Source organism: Tribolium castaneum, chromosome 2, assembly GCF_031307605.1.
Source record: "Tribolium castaneum strain GA2 chromosome 2, icTriCast1.1, whole genome shotgun sequence".
NCBI classification, from domain to species: Eukaryota; Metazoa; Arthropoda; class Insecta; order Coleoptera; family Tenebrionidae; genus Tribolium; species Tribolium castaneum.
The window spans coordinates 5227544-5255133 of NC_087395.1; the positions used below are offsets into that span (position 1 = coordinate 5227544).

At 28.2% G+C, this 27590-nt stretch overlaps 1 protein-coding gene across 1 annotated transcript in view; it reads right to left on the reverse strand.

Annotated features, from left to right (window-relative positions):
* The window catches only part of Syn (Synapsin), a gene marked incomplete at its 5' end in the record, with an annotated part of 81215 nt that overhangs the window by 21292 nt on the left and 32333 nt on the right, over window positions 1-27590 (reverse strand). The window lies entirely within an intron of this gene.

Here is a 27590-nt window from a genome sequence, read left to right on the forward strand (position 1 = left end):
TTCTACCCCTTTATTTTTCAGTGAAGTGATCAAATAATGCAAAAATTGCAATCTAATTTTACATTTTTTAATTTCGTTAAAATTAAACGGAAAAATCACACAAATGTGTATAATTGTCGTATTTGGCGAGCATTTAATGATAAACACAGTTTCTTGCAAAAATTTGCTAAACTGCGAAATTTTACAAAATAATTGGTGGAAAATGCAATTATCGTATTTTGGCGCTGTTTTATTGTTCCGTCGATTGGCACAGCTTGCACCCAGAAATGCAAATATTTGGCGAATGTTCGTCAAAAAATTGCCAAAAAATAGCCATAATGAGTGGGAAGTGTATGTCAAAAATTATTTAAGATATCGCTAAATGTGTATATTTAGTTTTCTCGAGCGTTTAAGGCTGTTTTCTTGGTACTTTTTTTTATATAAATAAAGCTTGAATCTACAGGATGGTCAGTTATTATTATTAATGTGGAAGTATTGATATTTTGTAGATATTATTTATACTCAAGGACACATTTCAGGAAAATATTTTGATTATACAGAGTGTCCCGCTCAACACGCCAACCTAACATGTTTTTAATGGCATGCTATTAGTTTTATTAGTTTTTTTGTGCTCATTAGGATGCCTTTTTGGCTTTTTACATGTCCCTAAAGTTTTTTTCCAATAGGTTCAAGGATTACTGTTAGAAAATAAAAATAAAAAAATCGGTTTTAAACATTTAGTTATAAAAATTAATAAAACGTAGAAACAGTGCTTTTTTGAAGGAATTATGAGTACGTACGTCTTGAACAGACTTATTAATTAATTTTAATTAATGTGAATTACTAAACGGTATTTACAATTGATTTCTAATTTTTTTTTAACCTTAGAGCAAATGCCAATCTTTGTTAATTTTTATATCATTCGATGCAGAATTAAAAAAGAACCATTTTTTCTTATTACAACCCTAATGCTAACACATTCGGAGTTATTTGGTCAACAACTTGTTTTGTCATGTATTTTACTAACAAATTTAATGAATAAAAATCGAAGATAATTATATGAAATTAAACGCAACAACCAAGACATACTATCTCTCATATCTTTGACTCATAATAGTCATAATAAAATTTTACAAGAGGTTCAAATCCCATTATTATAGTGATAATTACTTTACTTAGTTACGATATTATGTTGATTTTTAATTGAGAATAAATTTGTTAACGATTAAAATTCGTTGTAATTGTTATTATGATGTTACCTACAAATATGTAATCGGATTCAATAAATAACGATAAACAATAATAATTATAATAATAAATCGAAGATAGTCAACAGAAAACACACAAAAAATGTGTGTATAATTTGAGTGTCATGCTCCATTTAATTAATTTCTTAAAATGTCAAAAAAAAATTATTTTCAGTTGTCAGTTTCAACCTTATAGGTTAGCAATTGACTATTTGTGTTTTTTTTTGTGTGGCAGAATTTAAATTTAAATATTTGCTTTATAATTACTGTAGCATTTTGCAATACACTGTCTATAAAAATCAGAAAAGTTATTAAAGTAAGATGAAAATTGTGTTATTGAGTTTTTTTCGTAAAATTTTGATCCAGCGAGCCGAAGAAATACAAAAATTACAAGGTTAAAATAACTTTTTCTTTCTATCATCTCACTTAATTTTATGACAAGTTTGTAATTTTTTAATGTCAAAATGTGACTATGTTTTGTTAAAATTACCCTACACTATAAGTAAAAAAGTCAAAAATGATGCTTCGAAGGCTACGCAGCTACTGAATTTTACTCACACAAATAAATCGGTTTCTCTTTTACATATTTTGCAAATAGATATTTTGAAAATCAATTGTATTATTTTTAGTTAACGTCTCGTTACTAATTGTCGAATTTCGATTAAGTTAGGTGTGATTTTCTATAAACTACGTGCATTTTAGGCAGTGATGTTGTTAAATTGTAAAGTGTATTTTTTTGCAAAAAAATTGTAAGAATTTTTTTAAAATTGTATTTGTATTGTTAAAACAAAATTCTCTTGCTTATCAGCGTTTATGGTGTCATAGTGAATTTATAAATGCATTGTATGTGGTAGATAACAGTGATATTATCAAAGGTAAGGGTTTTGTGTACGTCGGGTTAGTTTAATACGTTATCTCTTATCAATTTTTGGAAGGCAACCAACTGCATCATATGCTTACACAAATCATGTTTTGGATTTTCTGATGACTCAGTTTTATATTATTACGAGTACCCATTTAAAAGTTGTTATATTGAGGATATATATGCTTTTATTTTATTTGTTTTTGTAAAGACACTAATTTGTTTACCTGCTATGACTATAAGCCACAAATTGGCCGGAATGTAACTCATAAGACTTTTCTGGAGTTCTAAATACTTATGATGACATTATGGAAATAATTAAAGTGTACAATTAAGATTACAGAAAAAACGTATTGTATGCCTACGCCTTTCATAATCGAATTTAAAGGAGCATTGAATAAATATATTCTTTATAATGTGCCGATTTGTTGACAAAACTAATATTCTTTATAATGTGCTGATTTGTTTACAAATTGCACCTATTCTAAATCAACATTAACATTAAAGTTTCCTTATTTCGATTATGAAACTGGCCAAACTGGCTTTTAGTTTTTAAATCTACAGAGGTTTGAGTCAAAGTCAACATTAAATTTAAATAAGGAATTAAATTTGTTTATGAAATCGGCCCTTAGTTCTTTTTGATCCAGAAATAGCGTAAAAACTTTCTAGTAGACTAGTCTTAGTAGAGGTAATATGTATGTTTATAGTTGGTTAACAGATCTGTTCTAAGAAAAATTCTTCACTATTTTAATCTGCTTGATCCAAAATTGTGTGTCCTCTACTATTATGCAGAGTCTAGAAAGGAATAAAAGTAATGGAAACATTTTACTTCTTTACAACTCAAAAATTCCGTCTTTACAAACTAGCAAACAATAACCTTGACTCAGAAATTTAGTTTACAGAGTCTTCCATTTTTATTGTTACAAATTTAAACGGGTGATGAACATTCCGTTTTAAGACAAAATTTTTATATAAACATGTATCGAAAAATGCTTCCTATGGAAGCTACACCCTTTGAAAGGGGTGATTTTTTAGTGAGTTTTTCTCAATATTTTAAAAACTAATCTAGATAAAATTACACAATTTGGCACAGTCAATAATCTTTACACGCTTAATCGAATTCGAGAATCAAATGTAGAAATTTTTAATCAGGGGCGTTCCAAACTGGGAGGGTGTAGGGTAAAACTACTCAAACCATTTTGGCTTTAGTTTTTTGACACTCCTTGCAAGAACTGGCAAAACGTCGACATTTTCTTACAAATTGATGCAGTTTAACCCCAAAAGACCCAGATTTCAATTGGTTCTAGTCATCCTTCCTAATTTTCATGTGGTTTATGGTCTGTTACATTAATTCTAAATCGCTTTTACTCAAAAACGGTGAGTTGTACCAAAACAACACAAGAGATGATTTTTGTGTAAAAAACTTGGAATACTGCCGAAAGTGTCAAAAAACTAAAGCCAAAGTTGTTAGGGTATTTTTCACCCTACTCCCTTCCAGTTTGGGACGCCCCTAATTAAAAATTTCTACATTTGATCCTCGACTTCGATTAGGCGTATAAAGATTACTAATTGTATCAAATTTTGTTATTTTATATGCAATGGTTTCGAAAATATTGAGAAAAACTCACTAAAAGAAGCACCCCTTTCAGGGCGTGTAGCTCCCTTACAAAGTATTTTTTGATACATGTTTATAAGAAACTTTTGTCTTTTAGAATGGAATATTTTGTCACTTGTTTAAATTTGTAACAATAAGAACGGAACACCCTGTAGAATGTAAATAATTCTTTTAGATTATGTAAATCAGGCTGGAAGTATCCAAGAATTATGTAAGAAACTTGACAGAAAAGAACTGTTTTTGTTTTACAAAAAATTGCCTTACTCCCAGATTTAGCATCGCCAGACCATTAGCTCTGTTTTTAAAACTCAAAAAGCAATAAAAAAAATAGATTTTCGACAATGACGAGTGATTTGCAAATCAGCACAGAGCACTTGATTGAAGAGTTTTGAATTATCTAATGAATACAGCATAAGTTGTTAACACCTCTTCATGTTTCTAGTTTCATTACTACAGTTTAAGAGTTGTAAAGTAGATATATTGTAGCTAATTATTAAAAAAAAGTTTTTATAAAATATCCATCTTGTAAAAAATATACTTTGGCAGTTGCGACCATAGTTTTAAAAACAAATGATACGAGATGATTTCAGATAGTGTCTGTCTATTCTTTGAATAATGGTTAGAGTATACTGAGATTAAGAGTGATCAATAATTTATCATTTTAAATCTCAACAGTAATATGGAGATCATGACAAATTTTTGTAAATAATTTTGAATAATATTTACCTTGATATTTACATTCATTTTTTTGTGAAATTACATAAAAATTCACTAACTTTTAGTTCTTTATATTATTGTTTCATCTTGAGGTTGGTACATATTTTTATATACCTACCTACAATAATTGTCCTGGACATAATTACTGTAAATAGAAAAAAAAAACTAGATATCAGATGAAAACATAGAGGTAGCTTGCTAATAATAATAAATACGAATAATAACGAATTAATAATCAGGAAGTTTTTATTTTATTATCATTGAATTTTCTACTGTAATTAGTACGCATTTTTAAATTTTAACAGCTACAGATCCCTATAAATAGATGTTCAAATTTCTACAAGGAACTGTTGAAAACTTTTTGTTTTTCTACTGAAGTATACAAGGTGTATCAGAAATACGTGGTTAATTTTATCACGTAATAAAACTCATCAAATAAAACAACTTTGCTGTATAACATTTTTTAAAATTCCTAATTATTATTTTTACTGTTTTCCTCCTTTTTTTGTCCGCTCAGTGTTTAATAATCAGTTTGTGTTCATATCAACAATTTTCATTGTTGTTTTAAATTGTTTAAATTGTCCGTTTCTATCACAACGAAATAGTACGTCTCTTTTATTTTGTACCCACAGGCGGGTACACGTTTCAGTATGTCTTCTTTTCCAGATTTTAAGTAAATTTGCATAAGTTTTACTGAAAAATTGCAAATAGAAAAAATGTTTTATTTGTTGAGTTCTGTTACCTGTGTTTAACACACGTATTTCTGATACACCTTGTATATTGTTTATTTTTTAGATATGTACATAAGTACATAAGTATTTCTATTACACGGAACATTTCAGTACATTTTTTTTAAAAAATCGTAAAATCTTCCTTAGAAAACTTATGTACTATACCTGTGGTTGAAAAAAATTAATCGGCAGTTTTGAGTAGAAAGTTTTTTTAAACTTAACGTAGAACTATTATGAATTTTTAAATCCAAAATTGTCGAGAATAAATTTTTCATTTAATTAAAGAGAGGGATTCAAAATAAATGTTGTTTTCACATTAATTGGAAATTATGCAGTGAATACAAGTAAAAAATTGTTTACGATTCTTCCTCACTGGATAAACAACAATTAATTATAGTAGCAAAATCCAGTATTGAATGAGTAGCGAAGCTGCTAACAAAAAAATTCCTTAAAATAATAATAATGAACGAAATTACTTTGCTTGTTTAAGTTAAACTTGTTTTGATAGTACTTTACCTACAGGGTGTTTCGCTTAAAGAGAGGCAACATAAAATTTTACTGTGGTAGCTTGTCAACAAGACTTATTTTCGGATTTTACGAAATTCTGAGTAGAGATACTGGAACATTTTATTAATCTTTAACTTTATTGCTGTTTAGCTTTTAAGACTTCTGGAATTACAGGATTTAGAGTGTCATCGAACTGAAAAATTGATATTTTTGGAAATATTGCTCTGTTTGTTTATGTTGTACTTAACTTGAAAGAGATTTCGCTTCCATTTGTTTATGAATCGTTATGGATTTTTTTATAAATGGAAGTCATAAAATTTGATACGTCATAAAAATGATACAAGAGTCTGCGGTTACTCAACACACAGAACAATTTCCGAATGGAATTCGCGGTCTCATAATTTATAAACAGTTTCATTTTCATCCTCATATGTCCATTCATTCCATAAAAGGTTGTTCACTTGAAATTTGACAAACTTTACGTGCGTATGTTGATTAAAAAACACATTTCTCTGTCAGGTTCCGAAAAGCCACAAATTTAATTAAAGCCTGTCAACATGTTCCATTTCAATACGATAAACTCAATTAAAATACCGAAAGTTCGCTTCGTTGAAAAAATAGTCACGTGCTTGTATGGCACAATACGTTTGAATGATCCGTTTATGATTTGCCTTTTAAATTTGCTCATTAAATAGCCGTAGAGAAACAGTGAAACTTGTCATTTGAATCGCCTCGTTTTTATGAAAAAACAATAAATGGATAAATCAACGTCTGTAATGTCCGTTTCGTATTGGACAAGCAATTAGTTTGTATTTCATGTCCATTATTTACTATTAGAAATGCCAAACGACGCTAAATTGACACGTACATGTGATTTATTGCGAAAATTCGACGATTTCCTGCCACAAGTGGTTTGAAAACCAACAGATCACAAGACTTGACGAGCTTTCAGGCTGTCGGTCGTGTTATCGTTTTCGGAAAAACCACAATTATTCAAACATCTTTTCCACAAATATTCGAATCAAGTCAAGTTAAATCACACATTAGCATGTTACTAGAATTCGCATTGGACAATAATGCAATAATGATATATTTGGTAATTTATCCGAGTAGGTACACCAACATAATGGATTTGTCAATATATCAGCTTGTATTTAGTGTGGTTTAATCTGTCCGGATGATATTTTGGTTTGAGTGTACTGCAATTTATAAGGAAATGTTCAAATTTACATTCTGCGGTTTGGAAAACTATTTAATATGTTGTTTTTGGTGGTTATTCGGAAAAATTTGTTTAGAATTTCACTGCTTGTTTGTTTTGTTTAATCAATCATTTCAAATAATATAAATGTCTATTTATAGATTTGGGAATAGCAGAGGTTTTTATTTGCTTATTTGATTAAGTACGTGGTTCCACTTCTGCGATATTAAGTCCTAAAATTTAAATTCGCTAGATTCAAGCTAAAATCTCGACAAACTAATATGTCTATTTAATTACTATATTTTCAGATTTGATCATTTTCGTAGTTTACTTAGAACTTAAAAGTTAAATTAACTACTTGTCAACTAAATTTGGCGAAAAAAAAAATAAATTCTTCGCTCAAAAATGTGTTCAATTTTCAAAGGGTAAAATAACAATATTTTAAGCATAATTTGAAAAATGGGGTTTCTGGCTAAAAAATTAACTAAAACCCAGAAAAGTGCAAAAATAGTGTAATTTTCGAACTTAATTTGGTAATTTTTCCAGTTTGTTTTGATTAATGTGGTCAAAAATTAAAAAGGTAAGAATAATACTTAGTGAAAGAATTTTGTCGTTTTTTGCTTACGTGTAACTAATGTAATTTGGTTCATTATTTTCGGTTTGTTTTAATAAACGTTCTGAAATCTTAAAAAAGCTTAACAAATATTGGTGCGCTGTTGGCATTTCTTCTATAGTTTTGAAACAGCAAGTAGTTTGTTAAAAGTTTTTTTTTCTCTTTAATGTTACAATGTCTGCTTGAAGTGTCAGACACTTTAACCAAAAATATTACTTTTAAAAAGTCTACAGGGTGAGTCTGTCAAAAGTACCTTTCACCATATCTCACAAACTGTACCAAATTTTGTAATTTTATCTCTAATGGCTTCTGAAATATTGAGAAAAACTCACTAAAAGAAGCACCCTTTTCAAGTATTTTTCGATACATGTGTGTAGGAAATTTTTGTCTTAGAATTAAATGTTCTATCACCTGTTTAAATTTGTAACAATAAAAACGGAACACCACGTAAATTTTATCAGAATTTTTCTATATTTTGTTATAATAAAAATAATTAATTAAAAATAATGATATCAATAAAATTAATTAAAAAATATGAAAACATTAATTAACTGAAATTTTATGATATAGTATAATGTTACAGTGGTATTCTAAAACAACGATGCTTAAATGATCTTTTCAAGCAAAAGAATCTTATAAACATTTTTATTACCAAAATTAATTAGGTACGTTTATGTGAATATTTAATTTTTCCTTAATTAATTATTTCGCATGTTCTTAGATGATACAAAAAATAACAATTGTTTTGTAGCTACTTGCTAGTAATTAATTAATTCATCTACTAATTAATTTTAATTATAAGGAATTGTAGAAAAATTCTGAAAAAATCACAGGCTTGGAGAAAAATGCAAAGTACCTATTTCTTTATCACTCCCTTTATCTCCCTTTATCACTCACTACCCGAGATAAGGTACGAGACTTTTGAATCATTATTGGGTTTCAGTTGTAATCACAGTTACACCAGTTTTTTTGTTCCCAAAAAATAACGATATTAGACTTTTTAATATTTCTTTATAAGATGATCACTGATCACATTAATTCTTATCATAACTTTCAGATCTGGTGAAATTTTATCAGACTTGGGTACACTGAAGATGTTAAGATTATGCATTACGAAAAGAAGGTCCAATAAGAAAAGGACCATTAGGCTATTTTAAAAAGTCATCTTGCAGTATTGTAATAGTTTCAGAAATATATTTTGAGAAATATCTAATTTCTAACTTTAAAATTAGATTCATATTCTTCCTAGTTGTGTGTCAGTTTTTGTTAAAACAAAAAAATTCCAGAAATATGAAGAACTTATTTTAAATTATGTTTTTTTTTATTTCAAATTATGTTTTTTTATTTCAGTAAACATAATACTTACAGTACTTAAGCGTAACATCTAAAAATATTTTTTATTAATGTATCACTCTGTCTGATGGCAGTTGATATGATCAAATTGTGTGTTAATCAAGCTCTTTCACAGATATTTAAAAACAATTGCGATTTATATTATCATATTTACACCTCATTTATTTTTCAAGGTTAAAATTCTTGTGTGTATGAATTCGTAGGATGGTTCTGACAAAGTAACGTTGGCCAACCTTAATTTGTGTTTCAAAACTACTCTGTATATTAAAATACAATACAGTACAGAAGAATTTTATCCACGAAAAAATAATTTTGGCGCACGAGACAAAGCCGAGTGCGTTAATATTTCTGCATGGATGATCAAATTCCTTTATTCACGTGTATCATACAATATTTTTTCCAATTCCCATTAATAATATGCTATTTTTTTATATCGGGTGATCGGTCTCAGGTAATTTTAGGAATATTAGGCAAGTCAAGGATAATTAGATTTTTTTTGATGAACAACCAGAGTTTACTTCGACAAAACGTTTTAACTGAAAACTAATAAAACATTCAACATTAAGAGTCGTTTAAAGGTATAGTATTCAATTCGTGTTTAATGGGCCATATTAGCACACGAATAATTTTAAACAATTCTTGTGTAATATGACCTACATTGTACTCTCATTTAATATTGTACTATTTTTTTCTTTATTCGTGTTTTCTATATGTCAGTAAGAGTGTTAATTTAAAAAATGAGCATTTTATTAATAGGAATTAAAAAAACAGTGTTTAAACGTAGGAAACATTGAACGTGAATTTTTGTAAGAAGTAAAAATATACAGAATAATCCAAAAGTAATGGGCAAACTGTCGAATGGTCTTTAATTTATTATCGGAATTCGCAAGTTTTTTAAGTGTTTTGTATATCGTTGGTGATTTTTTTCAATAGGTATCTGTTCAATGTTACAAGAGCTCTTGTTTTCGCTATTAATGTCAAAGAAATATGATCCGAAGCACTAAAAACTTGACTTAAATATTTAACTTTAATGAGATATATCTCCTGAAATAAGGCTCAAACAATTTTTTGTTAATTCAGTTTCTATTTCTCACCTCCCGAGAGATTGTCCGACACTTTTGAATCACCCTCTATAATAGTTCACTGCTACCAACTACTTTCCTTTATCACTAGATATTTAATACGTGTTTATGATTAAAATCTGCCATCAGAATTTTTGATTTATGATCACCTTATATTACAAACAACTGATAAAATTTCTCGATTAAAACGAGTTTTTTTCTAAAATAAACTAAAAGTCAGCATTAATACAGAAGTACTGAAAGTTCTAGTTAAAATATTTTTCTGAAAATTGGTACTCAGCCATAATCTGTTAAATTCTGGTTAGTGAAAATATTTTTAAGGTCGCGGAACTTTAAGTTACATCGGAAGTTGCTATCAACTTCAACTTTTAAATGAAAAATTATGTTTTTGGATTAGTTGATTTATTTTAAGTGAGCTTTCCCTTTACCTAAGTTTAACCGTTTTCCAGATATTTAAGATTTTTTGAAAATTTTTTGGATTTGCACCTGTCACTTAAAAAATCAGTAACTGTCTTAATTTTAGAGATTTCGAATTCATATTTGGAGAATTAAACAAGAAAGCCTATATCTGTTCTCCAGTGTGTTCAAAATTGGAAATGAAGTTATATTAACTTAACCCAAAAATTTTAAGATTAAGTTTGAACAACTTCAAGTCCCCATAACTTACTTTTTTCATATGGGATGACCCAATTTTTATTTTACTAGATGGAGAGAATCGTTTTCTGCATCGATCTGTATTAGCATGCCCTATACCTATCTGTGATTATTTTTTAAGTAATGTTAAATTTTTTGACATTGTGTAGGAAATTCCTAACTAACCATTGCTATTTTTGCATAGTTTGTCATAAAAACATTTTTGATAAAACAAACGACAAATTCTGTTCAAAATTGAACAATGGATAAATTCATTGGTAGAAAAAACTTTAATTTTTCAAATTTTAATTTTTCACATTTTTTTCTTTCGTTTTCATGGCAACCTATAAGAAAAGGTCTATGGCTAATCAATTTCTCAATTCCAACAAAAAGTTATTGTAACTTGAAAACTTTTAACATAAGTATAGGAAATGTTAATACAGATCGATGCAAAATTAAATTCTCTACGATTTAATGAAATAAAACTTCTGGTACTTCATTTGAAAAAATTGAGTTATGGGTGCTTAACGTTCTGAAAACTTAACTTTAAAAATTTGGAGTTTGTTATTCTTTTTTAGAAATTTGAAAACACCAAAGGAAAGATCTAGGCTTCGCTTTCTCTTTCAAATGAGTTGAAAAATATTTCAAAGTTTTTAAAAATGGCTGAGTTATCGATTTTTGAACTGGAAGGTGTAGATTAAAAAACCTAAATATTTCGTAAACGGCTAAATTTAGGTATAGGGAATGCTTATGAAAGTTACCTGAAAATAACTCTATTAATCCAAAAACTCATTAAAAATATAGCTTTCCATTTAGAATAAGGAAGATGATAGCGACTTCCGGTATAACCGGAATTGTCACCATCTTGACAATATTTTCATTGAGCTGGATTATTGTTGTATACAAATTTTCAGATGACAATTATTATTAAAGTTACCAATAATTCTAATTTGAGATTTAGACGGAACATTCTTTGTATTTCTCAAGAGCATTATTTAATTATTTAGGCTTTTGTCAACTTGTTACTTTTTATATATTTTATCAACTTTTTTAACAGAATTTTTAGTCTTTATCAGGTTTTGTGTACAAATATGGAAACAAATTTGTTGATTTACGTCCCCTATTCCAGGAGCTTGTTTGAAACATACCTATGTAATTTACTTTTGCAAGACTTTGCATTTTCACGGCTTTGAAATGCATCCAATCTGCTTATTTTAACGACATGAGTCATTTGGGACCTCAAAACGTTCCCCAAACAATGCGTTAAAGTGGTTTTATTTATTGCTTCTGGGCTTGTTTTGCCTGAGGTGCATTTAGAAAATTTATCGCTTACAGGTGATGCGTATTTTAAATGCCTCCAATCTTAAACAACATAATTAAATTCTTCCTTATCTACCCGTAAATAAAGAAGTTAAAAAATAAAAGTTGAGTTTGCATTTCAATTTGAAAACGCCAGTAAATTCTGGATTAACTCCCGCTATGCATAAATAACGTCTGACATCAGTTTGTCTTTCGAATTTACGACTACAGGAATACTCTCGCGTTTTACAACGTTGTCAATAAAATCAGCAATCGATAAAAGCGTGATTTTTAACAAGGGTGGTAGCCTTATTTGTTTAACTGTTTAAATAGCGAGGCGCCTCCGATTCGCACTTCACTCCTGGCCCAGATTACTCTCCTAGGTCAAACAGTGGCGTAACACAAGTAACAATCAGTTTAATAATTGACTAGACTTTGATGGACCACACCAGCTTTGTTCCTGAGGCTGAGGCGATTTCTTCGAAGCGATGTCTATTGGCAGATAGCATCGATAAATAATTAGGGACGGCGGACAGGCGTTACAAAATAAATTTTTAATGGTCCATCAAGTAAATTGCTGTAATTTTTTGGGCGGCTTTTTAGAGGGAATTCCTGTGGGGTTACTATGCTCCGAGTTTGGCTGATTTTATCGAGATGTTTGGAAGAGCCGCTTTGTGTTGTGTTATCAATTTATGCTCGTTGTGCTTCGAATTTGTTATTGTCCACAAAATACTTCACCAAACGTTTACTCTTTTACAAAGTGTTTCCCGGTTTCGCTTCTTTGAAATATATAGAATTTTCAAGGAGGTTTTCATTATTTTGCTTTGTATTTATTTGATTGAGAAAACAATAATTTCGCAGCTTCAAACTGTTAATAATCTCGTAAGGGTACAGTAGACCCTCTTTAATCCGAACTAATTATACAGGAGGACACAAATTTTTTCAATGAAAACGAGTAAATATAGGGTGTGTTATTACTGTATTACTGTATTACTGTACTCAAAAATTAATTAATAATCAAATAGACACTAAATTTTTTTCTGTATGCAAAGAATGTGTCAGAATTTTTCTATATATTAAGTAAAATTAATAAACTGAATAAACGTTATCCAGTTGATAAAAAATTAATTATTTCAAATTAAATACAAAGCAAACGATGCTTGAATGTTGTTTATTCGTTGTGTAGGTAGCTCACAATTAATTGTAATCTACTTCTAATTCGAGATTAATTAACTTAATTAGTTTAATTTTTTTAATATTTCTTTTGGGGCTATAACGACAATTTTTTTACGTTTGTTATAAGAAACACTAAAAAATCAGCGAGTTACTATTAAATTAATTAATTGTGAATCATAGGTAAATTAAAAAAAACATACTTTTAGTAGACTTACCCTGTGGATTTATTTAAAAAAATAATACCCATATACCTATTCGTTTTTTTATAAAAACTGTCAGTATCAAAATCGGATAATTGAGATATAAGATCTATATTTCATACCCCAATTTCAAAAGAGCAATACACGTTGTTCATAAAATTCTTCAATTAACGCCATACAACAAACATTTTTTCTGGTTTTAACACACTGCCAATTATTTATAAAAAACATGTGAGGTTTAGACTGATGGAACATCATGTATACAGGGCTGGTTCAAAAGTGTAGGACAAATTCTAGTATGGTGGTAAAAGGCGTTCAGTTAAACACAAAAATGAAGTACCAGATTTTTTTGAAGCAACTTAATTTTTGATTTTTAATATATTATATTTTTTAATTTGTTTTCCTTAACAACGATATCGATTGTTGCTCTTTTGTTTTTTATGATGTCAAATTTAATTTATTGTTGAATTTGTAAGTTTTTCAATTAATTAATTGTTGATTGCGCTAGCTAGTAAAAAAATATAATCTACAGTGCCAAAAATTTAATACAAAAATTTAATTTGAAGAACTATGTAAAGGCTTAGATATTTTTTGTCATAGAAACTTTTAATTTAATTTGATGTCCTTTATCACCACCTGAAAGGTTGTCCGGCCCTTTTGAGTCACCCTGTAAACAGAGTGAATTAGTCGAGATGGCTATTAGCTGTTTGAAAGCAATAAACCAGGTTGATAAAAATGTATAATACTTATTAATGGTTATAACTCTCATTGAAACTATAAATTACAGAAGTTATTAATTTTTTGAAGTGCTTAAATAATTTATAACAACAAATTTACGAGAAAATGCGACATTGGCGTTTACATAGTTTTGAAACAGCTAATAGCAATCTATTTTTTTAAATCTTAGGGTCGGTTTCACCAACGATAAATAAATCGTCAGTTAGCTATTTAACTAATTAAATTTACGTATTAGTTATTTAAGTATTAGTCACCAAATTTTTGTTAGTTATTAAGTTATTGTACAGTTAGTCAGCTGAATACGATGTTTTTAGTAGTAGCAGTACAAAAAGTGAAAATTGGGATTTCAATTTGTTAAGAAGAATAATACAATTCAACAGCAAAAGAGATAAAGCAAGAGGAGTTTAGCTTTTTTTAAAGAAGCAAAGGAATTTTTGTAATTCTAAAATAAGTGTCAAAAATGACAAGCGAATAAAATTTTGCTGCTCAATTTCGTCCAGTTAGTTTATTCGATGAATAAGTTCTAACTGAAATCGATGAAACAGTTAATACCACATTTATTTTACAGTTAACGCTATTGAATAGTTATCTTATTTAACTGACGTTGGTGAAACCTATCCTTAGTGTAAAATTTTGAAACTATTCAAAAACCTACATCATTTTGTTTTAATATGTACTTATTTAACCTCATAAAAAATACTAGAAAAACTATTCTACAATATAAAAAATATTTATTTATCAATAAACATAACCTGTTTACTGTCCATTAAAGTTTATTTTTGATATTATACAGGATTATACAGTTAATATGGCCATTTTTGAGAACAGTGTTTTTTGTTGAAGAATTTTTTATTAACTTGTAATTAAACAATTACATGGAACTAACTAATGACTTATCAACAAATTTGCCATTTTTTTAAACAGCGGAACGTAAACCAACCACCTTATGGTTAATATAATAATATAATATAATTTAGGATTAACTTTAATAGTTTTAAGAGAAAAAAAAAGTGAAAAATATTTGACAAAAATAATTCTTATGTAAAAGCTGTCTCTTGCTGAGTTATTCTGTACGAAATACGACAATTAGATGAAATCAAAAACTCAAGACATTCCAGAAATAACATTAATTTAAAAATTTTTGTTTTAATTTTATTTGTTAGACTTTCTTATAAAATAATTAAATTTCCATAAACTATGACCAATTTTCGTTAAAATAATTGTAAATAAATAATGCTTCTAAAGCAGAGGGTAAATTAGTTGAGACGGCAAGTATAATAGGTGCTAGATCTTTCTTTTAAAAAATAAATTGCAATTAGTTTCAATAACCCAAGAGTTAGAAAAACAAAAATATTTTAATGCAGCTACTATAGCGAATCATAATTCAATAAAATAATGAAACAATGAAAAGCTGAAGAATTCTTTTTAAATTGGCCATTTGAGAGCAATCCTACTTCTTGAATAATTCTGTATTGCATTGTATTTAATGAATTACAATAATCTAAAGTAATTATAAAAAAAAGTTAAAAGAATTCTTTTGCTGTTATCTGCAAAAGGCAACATACAATTAACCAAATTTTGATAGGTTCTTTCATTTAAGTCACGCATTTGTGTTCTAACATGTTTATTGAGATTTTCCATCAAATCTCACCAAACTATGGCCAACTTCTAGCAAGAATACTTTTAAAATGCACAGAGTGAATCATTTGGGATGACTGGACTAGCATTCCAGACTTTCCTAAACTGTAAAAAAATCTGAAAATTAGTTAATTTTTCTAACAAAAATTTTGTGCAGAATTTTTAAATTACTAAAAAATTGGAAAGGTAAAAAACAGATTTTGACATCTTCACTAAGTCACCCTAAACTATCCAAAAATTTAATTTAATTAATTTTAAATTAATGTGTCTAGTTTTAATTATTATTTAAACTAAATTGTGTCAATTTTTTTACTGTATAGATGTAATATACAGAGTGTCCCGTCTAAATACCACATTAAAAGTATTTGGACCTATAATAATGACATACATATGAAATTGTGTACGCAGCCATAATCCATTAGGTACCACCTTTCTTACTTTAAAGTTTTGTTTTTGTTTTGATTATTCGAATAATTTTAAGGGAGTTTTCATTGGTTTCCTCTATATTTAAGTACATAATACCTAATATAGCCGTTTTTCACATGATCTTATGTACTTAAGATTTTTTGAAAATTTTCCACTAAGTATTTTTAATGATTCTGAAATCGTATTTGGGCAATTAAAAAGAAGGCCTACTCGTATATCTTTCCTTCAGAATGTTAAAAATTGGAAAAAAGTTAACAAATTCCAAACTTTTAAGATCATGTTTGAGAAGTTCTAGTCAAGAACCTATCGATAATAAATGTTTTTCAAATTTTTTCAAGTTATTATTATTTATTTTGACATTGTTCGAAATGCCTTACTAGCCACAGCTATTTTTGCATAGTTTATTATAGGAACATTTCTCATTGCATAAAAAACAAATTCTCTTCAAAATTTTGTTGTACCTACAGTTGATACAAAATAAATTCATTGAATTTAGGTTTGAAAAATTTGGTTCCTCATATTTTTTCTTGTTTCCATGACATGCAAGAAAAACTTGCAAAAGTAGGAGGGAATGTTAATACAGATCTATATGCAGAATTTCTCATTTCTTATTGTTACCTTAAAAATTTGGAGTTTTTTAAGTATGTTTTTTTTTGAATTTGGAAACGCCAAAGCTTTTTTTTTTTAAAGCCCAATTACGATTTGAAACTCTTTAAAAATGACTTTATTACCAACTTTTGAAATTGAAGGTGTAAATTCAAAAATTAAATTAAAATTAAAAAGGCTAGATTTTGGTTTGGGAATAGCTCAGAATTTGAAAAATAAAAGGAAGAATCACCATATAGCTATATTGAAATATCTGTTGCATAAAAGCGGGATCAAACTAAAAAGGTTGTACTATATTTGTTGGCGCTTTATTATTTTTTAATGGTTTTAAGTAATTAACGCTTGCACCCTGACGTAATTAAAACTGACGTTAATTAAATATGTTTCATCAATTTAACACAGTGGTTAAAGCATGATATTACACTTTTTTTGCTGAAGTTGATCCAATTTACGGAAGCTGCAATAATCTGCTGCCAATTGAACTTCACATCGTTTGATGCGAAACAGAACCTTGCAATATCCATAATCCTCAGGGACTGCGGTATGACACTACTGCAGTATTCATTTCTTTTCACCACATTGCCAATCTTGCGATATTCCCACTTTTTTGACCCACATTTCTATTTATTCCTTGTGACAAGTGGTTAAAATAATGACTAGGTCGGGAATTTCAGGACAAAAACTAATTAAAAATTGTGTCCGCATAAGGTTTGTGACCGCATTTCACACATCTGCTTTGCATACGTCAGCCTGATATAGCTTTAGACATAACAAGGTTTTGATTTATTACCTACTTTTACAGGTATGAGGAGCAACGTGCTTATACTAACTTTGGCAGTAACGGTGGCGTACCTGCAATATTCAAATGCCTGTTCCTGTATGGGCTATCATCCGCAAACCCAGTATTGCAGAGCCGACTTCGGTAAGTGATTTATTTGCGGCCTCAGACGTCGATTTTTAATCAGTTTATCGGATCGACAGCGTAAACAAACAGACGCCAATTAAAAATTAATGATCGAACATTGTAATTGCAAATGATTCTGTCGTAAATTTATCTGCTAAGCGAATATACTCGTAATTTGACAGGTAAAGTCAATTATTGTTACTAAACCACCGATTACTTATTGGGTAGTATGAATATAATATGAATATGAAATGTAGCAAAAACTTTTACTATAGTTTTATCTCTTTCTCTCTCATGAACTATAAATTACGTTAATCTTTTACTATTACAAGTAAAAGCATTTACTTTATTTTATTTATACGCTCCATGGACTCGAAAGGTAGTAGGTACCGTCAAACAATTTGAAAATGACGTCTCAAAAATTAAAAAATAATGAAGTGGATTTTCATGTAGTATAACCTGATATTTTTTAAATTTTTCTAAATTTCATAGTGTATTTTGGGTTACATTTAACTTTTTATTTCAAACTGGGACCCTGCTCTTCTTTTCATAATTTGGAAGGCTTTAACTAAAATTTGTATTTTAAAAAATTAATAAAAGTTATTACAATCTTGTTAAAATAAAATCTACTTAACAGCTATGCTATGTTGCAATTATTTTTGATAAAATATGATTTTATCATTTTTTTTTATATTTTTTATTTGCTGCTTTTGACATAAAAATATTGGCATTGTCTTCTTTGATAGTAGACTAGATTTTATTAACTTCGGTTATTTTTATATCAATAATTTTTGTAAAATTGCGCATGTTAGTAGGTAGAAGGAAAGGAAAAATGTAGGAAAATTTTTAAAAATTTTTGATTATTGTTTTGCATAAAATTTAGTTCAAAACAAAGAACGTTTTGTACAAAAACTAAGTTGCTTTATTTTATTTTGAAAAGCAAAAAACTGGTATTAAGTTAACAATGATTTTTTTCGTTAAGTTCATCATCTTAATGCTTAATTTTCTTAAAAAAATGATTAGTTCACGCTTGGAATTTTAGTTAACGGTTAACCCAAAATAATTCTGGTTAAAAATCTATTTTCTAGTTTGCCGTATTTTAGTTTTTGGTTGCTTTTTCGTTGCCTGAGTTTTGGTGGCTTGTAATAATGCTATACGAAACATGAGTGCTATGGTTATCTTTTGTAATTTTAGGAAAATTCTACTTCTCCAATTGTCAGTTTTTTTTCATTGAAAAAGTTTTAACAGGTCTTTAAGTTTGCATAAATTTCTTCACTATTGGCCGGACCATTGAGAAAAGCAGTTAGTGAGCTGTAATAATTGTTTACAAATCGTTGTCATTATTTTAACATAAGATAAAAAATGCTTAACTGAATTTATGCAAACTAAAAAACAAAAAACAAATGTAGTTTAGTTTTGAATAAATCCATTTTAAGAATTTTTTAAAATATTTTTGTTTTACATAATAGTTATTTATTTAACGAGTTTCAGTGTAAACCGGACGTTTTATTTCACGAGTGAAAACGAGTAGTTTATCATCTACGACGTGAAATAAATGAATTGATTTACACGAAAACAGGTTTAATACATTTTATTCTTTTAATTGGATTCAACAAGGCTTAAAACTGCTGTAAATCTGTTAAAAATATTCTGACGTTTCGTATTGAGAAATCCCAATCTGTTGTCAAAGCTGTCTTACAAAGGAGAAAAACCGAAAATTTTGACAGTGTAAGAATAAAATATATTTTAAAACAGAGAAAGTTTAATTTGTACAAATATTCTGTTTATTTTATTTTGAAAAACAGTTTATCAAAAAACAGTGTACCTCTCAAATTAATAATGTTTTTTTTCGTCAAGTTCACCTCATTAATACACAATTTTCTTTAAGAAATGGTTAATTAACGCTTGGTATTTTAGTTGATAGTTAATCCAAAATATTCTGGCTACCAATTTATTTTCTAGTTTGGCGTATTCGAGTTTTTGGTGACTGTTTTTTACCTCTGGTTTCGGTGGATTGTAATTATTTATACGAAACAGGAATGCTATATCTTATATATTTGTATGAATAATACAATGTGTTTTAAAAGGATCCTCATCCAGTTAACTTTGATATCGGTTTATATGTAAAAAAAAATTTTGCCGATTGAATTTTCTATCGATAAATGTCAAAACTGTTTTAATTAATTTTAAAAATTTTGTTAAAATGCAACTAAATTGTTACACTGTGCAAAAAAATACTTTTATTGTTGAAGCTTATTTCCGAATGGAGAATTGTAATATTCGGAGTTTATCAAAAAACAAAATGTACTTATCACATTAATAATCATTTTTTTTTGTCAAGTTCATCTCATTATTGCATAATTTGCTTTAAGAAATAATTAGTTAACACTTGGTATTTTAGTTGACAGTTAACCCAAATAATTCCGGTTACCAATTTATTTTCTAGTTTGGCATATTTCACTTTTTGATTACCCTATTTTGCCTGTGTTTTGCTTGATTGTAATTATTTTATACGTAACATAAGTAGTATGGATATTCTTTGTATTTTTATGAAAAAAACTTCACCAAAAGTTGAGCAATTTAAACCATTTTTTTAACAAAAGTACTGAAATGTGCAATCTGAGTGAAAATGTCAGGTAAGATTTAACGACAATTAAATGCCTTGGATTGTAGCCGTGGGCGTAAATTTTTCACGAAAGAACTCAACACTTTTCTCTTAATTTAAGTGTTTTACAAATACCAAAAAAAATTGCAACTGAATTAAAAAAATTCAAATAATTTATTTTATTGAGGCATCATTTTCAAACTGTGTGACTGTACATGAAGGGTTTACGGAATATGTGGAGTATATTTTTAAGTGTTTTTGCAAAAAAGATACAATTATTACTTCCATTTGCAACTGCTACGTAACAGGAAAGGGCTTAACCTTTTTTACATTTTTTTCGCCGTTATGCAAATGATAATCTTGACTTGCAAACTGAAAGTTACAGTTCATTCATTATTTTTAACAGGAATGTTTGAGCCAGCAAAGGCGCAACGTAAAATTGCAAATTTGCAGAATGCATACTGAGAGCAATTAAAGTAATTAGTGCTGTGTGGACACTGTGTGCGTTTCTTTGATCTGGCAATTTCTGCATTATTTAAAACTTTTTCAAATTGGTTATAATTATAAAATTGTAGGTATCTTGTGATTGTAGGTAGTGGGTTACTGGGTTGCACTCTTGTGACAACAGAATAACAGATAATTGATTAGTCAGTTAAATAAATAGTGACTGATGTATTGGATGTATTGTGATCCAGATATAGGCGTGTAAGTTCGTGCATACATCACGTTACGTAATGTAGTGGAAAATAGAGAAGGATTTGTTGATTTCGTGTTTCTAGTATAAACAGAAATTCAATTAAAAAGTTACGGTTTGAATGGTTTGTTTTAGCGGATTTGCATTCCAAAGTGTTTGTTTGAATTTACAAAGTAGATAGTTAGATACGCGAAATGTGTCAGATCTGTAAAATTTTGTTGTGTTATGAAAATTAAACAAGCAAATCTAGATTATACATTTTATTCAGTGATTTTTTTTCGAAACGAACAGAAATGGACTTATAATAGTTTATACGGTGCGTTCAAAAAGTTTTTAGATCAATTCTTGCTGTGGAATTTATATTGACAGACTTGTTTTTGATAGATTATCCTTTTATTCTGTTGAAGTCTACTTGCGATTTTCTCCAACGCCAGTATTGTCCTAGGTAGTAATCGTAAGAAATCAACGTACATTCAAAATTTCACAGCAAGACATTTTGAACGCACTGTACGAAGTTTCATTATTATTTTTTTTAATATAATTTTGGTTCACTGTCCTGAACGTATATAATATACAGGGTGACTCTACAATAAGTATATTTTTACTTTATTTTACAAAATAATAACCGCATAGAATGCAGCATTTAAATAACAAGTGTTTAATAATTATTCTGGTCGTAGTTTGCTGTGATTTTCTCTTTCTAGCATGAATGTAGGTTGCGTGATAAGTTCATATGGTATAAATGTTGTTATATTTTTGCATTTAGGAGTTTTTAATAAAAATCACATTGAAAATCATAATAATTGTATGCAAACGTTTAAGAATTTACTTTGCAAGCTCAGTTGAATGTGTAAATTTTTGGCTGACACTGACAGCACTGACAGCTGTCATCTGTCATTGTTTTGTAATGTTAACCGAGACATACTTTTTTTGTAACAATTGCCATACATAGGCGATCTGACCAGAACAATTATTGAACACTTGTTACTTTGTAATTTTCGTTACGCCTGTGAATTTTTTCAGTATTTTTTCCAATATTCCTTATATTTAAAAAATGTCGCTAATTAAAAAAAAACGTAATTTTGTAGCAGCAAAAATTTTTATAGGGATTTTTGGTTCAAAGATATCATTTAAGCATTGTTGTTTTAGGATAACAATAGAGATTATAAAATTTCGATCAATTAATATTTCCATATTTTTTATTTTATTGATATTAATATTCTTAATTAATTAATTTTAGTCATAAGGAAACATTAGGTTGTAAGTAACTATTTCCCAGTTATTATAAAAAATATGTCAAAATAATTTTTAATTTTGTTGTTTTATTTTATGTTATTTTTTACAAAAACTGTTGTACCAAATTAATTAGGGAAACAATTTTCCATATTCGAAATTCAAACAAATTGGTCATGTGGGAGATTATACAATGTATTCAAAAATGCTTGTTCATCAAGTTGACCATTGAATTCAAATTCAATGTGCAGCTTCCTCCAAATGATTATTGTCGTTTCTCTGTCAAATCTTTGAATTAGCTTTTTATTCACTTTTTTGCATTTTCCGGCAAAAGTATTTTAAGTGTAGGCTTTGTTTTGATTTGTGTTTTATATTTCTGTGATTTTTGTTGTTGTGTAATTTTTCGTTTTTGTATTCGAAGCTTTTTTGCATTATCTTGACAGATCTGTCACTTTGACGGCATTCACAATTTAAATTAAGCGGCACATTACGTTCAAATTTCATAGGTGACTTGATGAACAACCATTTTTGGACACATTGTATTTTCAAACAGTTTAAGTAAATAATTATTTTATCACTACTTATAAGGAGAAACAACGAACTTTGTAATAAGTTTTTGTAAAGTTATAAGTTATTTTGGTTTAACAGAACTAACAAGCCAAACTTTTACTTTTTACTTTTTATTTTCCAAGCATTTATTTAATATACGTCACGATTTATTTAAAAAATCAATAACTAACATTGTACATGAAATGTCTTTCTAAAAGGGTGAAAAATTGATATAGGAAATGATGGCAATCCCACATTATTCGACTTTCGTAAACGGAGATAGAGCGGAAAATATCACATAATGCGTCTTTTGTGTGTGCCCAAAAGAACATAAAACTTGAAGACTAAGGGGAATTCCAGGCTTTAAACCTCTGGCAAACATGTACAAAGTGTTGTTCTTGTGTTGAATATTAACTAAATAAATGTACATTAAATTTTTATTCGCTTCATTGCATGTTTTTGTATTGATTGTAAAAACTCAATTTTTTTAACCGCAACGGGAAATTTTAAAATCGGAGCAGTGTCTAATAACACTAATTTTTTTTCGATCATTCTGAATTAGCTCAAAAATGGTGTTGTTACTGTCTACTTACTGAAAAATGCTTATTTAATTGATATTGTAAAAATGATTGTAACTGTTTTAACTCTTTTTCGTTCTTTCTTTTTGTAAATTTTTATTATTTTGTAAAACATAATATAGGTAACAATATTTTTATAAAATTCTAAACGGCAGAATCAGTGAGGGAAAAATTGTTTTGCAGACCTAAACAAAATACAAGAAAATGGAAACAAAGTGAGAAAAGAAGTATGAAAAAGAGCTGAGATATACGTTCCCACATGTAATAGACTAAACCTCACAGAAATATAAAATTACGATTTTTTAAACAAACATCTTCGGAATTCTTTTACCATATTTTAATTTTTAAAATACCTAAAAAATGGAAATCAACGGCGATTTTGATTAAATTGGGCACATATTTACTATATTTCCTGTTTTCTTTTTAATTTTCCCAATTTATTAGTGGATATTTTAAGTGATAGAGAAAAACTGTCTTGTGTTTGAAATAAATAGGCAAATAGAGTAAAAAACAATTTTTTTCACAGGCCTGGAAGGTTTGCGTTTTTACAATTTTCCTAGCTAATTTTTGTATATTTTACTATGCTTAAATTGATAAAAAATGTGAAAAAAGTTCATTAGGTACATACATTTTTTGCAAGTATGCGTTCTCAGCTCAAATTAGTAAAATGAAAACCAAGGAACAATATTATTTTGTTTATTATTGCTCTTTTGTGTATTTCTAAATAATGTTGAACATGTAAATAGAACAGTTTTTTTGCTGGAATAAAATAAGCCGAAATCGTCACACGGTTTGTGGTTTTTCATTTTGGTTCGTAAAACAAGGTCATTTTTTAAGTATTTATTTTGAAAGTATTTAATACTCTTATTCTAAACTTAAAATAACCTGAAATGTTTGGATTTTTGTGTGTTGTAAACTTTGAAAGTGTTGAAGCTTTTCATGTTATAGCGATGACTCGCTTACATTTCTCTCAACAAATCATTTAGTAATTAAATCATAATTCAAATATGCTTGTATTAATTTTTTTTAATCAGAATTCCTATGTAGAATTGAGCCACGAAACAATGACAAGATTTCCAAATATTTTCAGTTTTGATTGTAAATAAGAACGCGCTAAATATGGAAAAAATCTTGCTCATTGCCAAGGAATGGATGATGAAGTCGTCAACACATTCCTCCAAAATCTAAACATTTTTGTGCTATCACACTTTCGCCTAAGTATGCAGCTATTTGATTAAAAGTACAAAAATAGCTCGTTTTGTAATAGCAGTAAATGATTTAATGCGGCAATAAAGCTTTATTTATAAAAGAAAACAGGGTCTGTTATTTCGCAGCGCAAGATCAAACAGTTCAGTTCATTCATGACGCGATATTCGGCGCAAATGCATTGATTCTGAAAATATTTTAAGACATTACGTACATACATTATCTGACGTAACGTGGTCTAATCTAACCATATAAACGTAAGTTGTTTTCGAAACATCTCTCAGGATTAATTCCATCCGACGAAATTATTCCCATAGCCTATCATCGTAACAATAAACCGGCGTTTATTAACTGCAATAAGAGATTTCTTGTTGCGTAATGAATAGAGTCCGGATTTTAGTTTGTTTTGCCTTTTAATATTCCTTTCCGTATTGTACATGTTATGCATAAAAACTCAACTCAGTTGAGACTTTTGTTTTAATTATTACACGCTATCAGACGTGACGTCACATTTTCATTACGTTAGGTTAGTTATTTGAAACCAAACAAACACTATTTTGCACCTACTGTATACGTACATTTTTTTGGTTGTTTTAACGATCAGTTCAGGTTTAATTTTTAGAACGTTTAACAAGGAAAACATTGCATATCAAGCATTTAATTTTATATTTATAGTTTATTCTTGGAAGCAAATAAATATGCCAGCAAAATAGATTTTTTTGGTTCCTCCTTGTACAGATTTAGAGCAGATTGTGTTATGAATATGAAAGTGTAATTATTGTTTTTTTTTGCGTTACTTATGTTATTGTAAATGCTTCTTAGCGTCAATAACGTTATTATTATTATTATTATTATTATTATTATTATTATATTTTATAAACTTAAGTATATTTATATCTTATAAGTAAGTTTTTAATACAAAAAATGTACAACATTTGAAAGGCAAAACTAAGTTTTAAGGACAAATTTTGCAAAAAATTGAGCTAAATCTAGTGAAAAGAAACTGTTTTACAATTCCTAGTTTTGGAGATATTATACAAAATATGGTTTAATTTTTCCACTCTACTAAAATAAATTCAAATAAAAATAGAAATTGACGTAAAACGTCTTGTAGTCCTTTGTACTAGTTAATTATCTATTTTCGAGCAGGATTTTGTATGCCAATTGAGTCAAAATTTTACAAATATTTAATTCGTATGAAGAACTCTGTCAAAATTTATTATTCTATTTTATTTTATTATTTTCTTTATTATATTTATCTATCTATCAATAAAAAATCATAAAAGTCACATTAACCGTACATTTATGTCAAAATATGTCTATTTGGCATAAAATTGTCTAGGGATGTTTTTTGTTCAAGGATTCGTAGTTTTGGAGATATTAGACGAAATATTGCCGTTTTAAAAAAATAAAAATTAATTTAAAAGTAACTTATAGCTTTTTTACTAGTTAATTACCAATTTTTGAACAAAATTTTGTGTCAATCGAATTAAAATTGAACAAATAATTCGAATAAAATAATTTGGTCACAATTTCTACTTACGCACCAGCTACCATTAAAAATGATAAAAGTTGCAATATTCTAAAATTTATGTCAAAGGTATGCCTACTTGACGTAAAATTGTCTGAGCATTCAAAATCTGTCTTTGTTTTTGTTCTACGATTCTCAATTTTGAAAGTATTAGATGAAATTAATCATTTTTCCTACCTACCAAAAAAATAAAATATACTTAAAAAAACTGTAATTGATCTAAAACGACCTGTAGCTCTTTTCACTAGTTAATTGTCCATTTCTGAACAAAATTTAATCACACTCGAGCAAAAGTGGAAATAATCGAATAAACAACTTTGCCAAATTTTTTATTTACCTATCTATTAATTAAAAAATTATCAAGGTTACAATACTCAAAAATTAATGGCAAATGAATGCCTATTTGACGTAAAATTGTCCGAGGATTTCAAATCTGTCTCCATTTTTGTCTGAAAATTCGTACTTTATGGATATATTGGAAAAATATGGATGATTTTAATTTCTCAAAACTACCAAAAATTAAAAAAATTAAAAGAAAAAATTAAATTATTAAATTTAATTTAATTTAAATTTAATTATTAAATTGTGTGGTAATGGAGTCAAAATTGTGCTAATAATTCGAATAAAACAACTTGATCCAAATTGTTACTTACCCACCTTATTGTAAAAAAAATCATCAAGGTCACAATAATCAAAAATTTACGTCAGGAGGATGCCTATTTGACGTAAGAGTGTCTGAGGATTTCAAATCTGCCTTCGTTTTTGTGCTACGAGTTGTACTTTGAGATATATTTGAAAAAAGAGTTGTTTTTAATTTTGCAACTCTACTAAAAAATAGAAAAACAGAAAACAGAAAAAATTTAAGTTGATATAAAACGACCTGTAGCCCTACTAACAGTTAAGTGTTTATTTCTAAGCTATTTTTTTAAACATATAGTCAAAACCGTGAACATAATCTGAATAAAAGTTTTTTTCTTACCTATCTACCAATAAAATTATGCCAACATTTATGCCAAGAGGATGCCTGACAGAAAGTTGTCAGAGAATTTCAATTCAGTGTCGTCCATTTTGTTCTACGATTCGTAGTTTTGGAGATATTTAGTGCAATTTGAGCTAGTTTAATTTTTCCAATCTATACCAAAATTAAATAAAATATAAAAAAAACAAATTGCTTTAAAGTGACTTGCAGTAGATTGATTATCTACTTCTGAGAAAAAAATTGTAGTTGTTTAAATAATTCGAATAAAACTACTTGGTCATAATTTTTACTTATCTACCTATCAATAAAACATTCATCAAGGTCACAATTCTCAAAGAATGTATGTCTAAAGTACGCTTGTTTGTTCTACGATTCTTTAGTTTTGAAGATATTAGACGAAATATGGTCGGTTTAAACTTTTTCAAAATACCAACAATAAAAAAATTAAAACTGGTCTATAACGACTTGTTACCCATTTCAAATATCCTGACCTGACGATGATTTTGTTGCAGTTTAGTTAAAATTGTGCAACTAATCCAAATAAAACAACTTGATCAAAAATTTTATTTACTTATCTACCAATAAATAATCACCAAGGTCACAATAACCAAAAATTTCTAACAAAAGTATCTTAACATGAGATCAAAAATGAACTGAATTAAAGCAGGCCGTGCTTGCGGAATTTTAGCCC